The sequence below is a fragment of the Argiope bruennichi genome, chromosome 5, assembly GCF_947563725.1.
Source record: "Argiope bruennichi chromosome 5, qqArgBrue1.1, whole genome shotgun sequence".
In the NCBI taxonomy this organism is placed as follows: domain Eukaryota; kingdom Metazoa; phylum Arthropoda; class Arachnida; order Araneae; family Araneidae; genus Argiope; species Argiope bruennichi.
In genome coordinates, this window is record NC_079155.1 from 43,951,533 (window position 1) to 43,952,894 (window position 1,362).

The 1,362-nt window shown below is 27.9% G+C and overlaps 1 non-coding gene across 1 annotated transcript; it reads right to left on the reverse strand.

Annotated features, from left to right (window-relative positions):
* Window positions 1–929: 929 nt before the first annotated feature.
* Trnat-ugu (transfer RNA threonine (anticodon UGU)) lies at window positions 930–1,002 on the reverse strand. Its single transcript has one exon. It is a non-coding gene; the product is annotated as a tRNA-Thr (tRNA).
* Between the last annotated feature and the right edge of the window lie 360 nt (window positions 1,003–1,362).

The window sequence follows — 1,362 nt, forward strand, 5'->3', positions numbered from 1 at the left end:
GAAAGCAACTTTCCAAAATCAACAAATCTTTTAACGCTGGAAGATACCAATTCGCTACATTCAATCTGATAATTTTAAAATAAATAATCAAATCTCACACATCTATCTTATCGGGATTTAAGACTGCATCAACATTATTTTTAGACACGTGTCTGAAGATCAGCAGTTATGATTGCTAACGTTAAGTTTTAGTGATAGAATTCATAAAAGCTTGTTTAATCGTAATGTGTATTTATTTTGTGAACAAAATGCATATAAATTAGAGTAAGAATGCTTTTATTGATAAGTTCCACAAATATTCAAATCACTGCTCTTAATCTCAATCAATGCTCTTAATCAGATTGAGATAAATAAAGTCTCTTACAAAAAAAAAAAAAAAAAGACAGTTTTAACTTCAAGTCGCTTTCTATATTCAATTTGTTTCTGTACTTTCATTTAAAAATAAGGAGGGGGGGGGAGAGAAGAAAATGCTATTTGTTAGCCCATAGAGCAAGCAGATTGGGAACTTCTATTTATTATGTTCGAAAATACGGCAACGGAATTTTCTTTCAAGAATTAAAAACAATTTTTTTTCTCAAAAAATATCATTCGTTTTGGTTATTTTAACTATCCGTTATTTGATTTAATAAAAATAAAATAAAAGTGAATTTCTAGAATTAAATATATCATTGTCTTTAAAAACAAAAATTGAATGGAAAATGATATACAATTTTTCTTTTAGATTTAAATTTTTTAAAAAATTAAATAATGTGAAAATTATCTAAGGAAGAGAATAATTTCAATCGAATATCAATATTAAAAAAAAAAAAGCAAAGTGTATAAAAATACAATTTTTCGCAAGCATTATGAAACCAATTCATCCAGATTACATTCTCGAACTCCTGTTTTTACGCGCCTATTTTCACTCCACGTAGAAAAATGAAAGCTTTAGCCACCAGTGAGGATTGAACTCACGACCCCTGGTTTACAAGACCAGTGCTCTAACCACTGAGCTATGGTGGCGCTTTTGTGAAGCCGAAAGTAGATGTAACAGTCACACGAGGTGTATAAACACGTAATAACGAAATTAGGGTAAAATAGGACTTAGAAACGTTAGTTTCACTTTTATTAAAAATCTTATAGTTAAATAAGCCATGCATATAAAAAAGATAAATTAAGTAAATATTCCTGAAATAATCTAATAGCAATAATTTGCTGCGGTATAAGAAAAAAAAAAAAAAAAAAAGGTAGGAGAAGGAAGATAAGATCGTCTTTTATTCTACATTAAAACTTCTAAGAAGCCATTTTTTTAACATATTTTAATATCACTACCATTAAATCAAAACTCGAAGAATAGAGTATAAAAAGTAAATGCAATTCTAT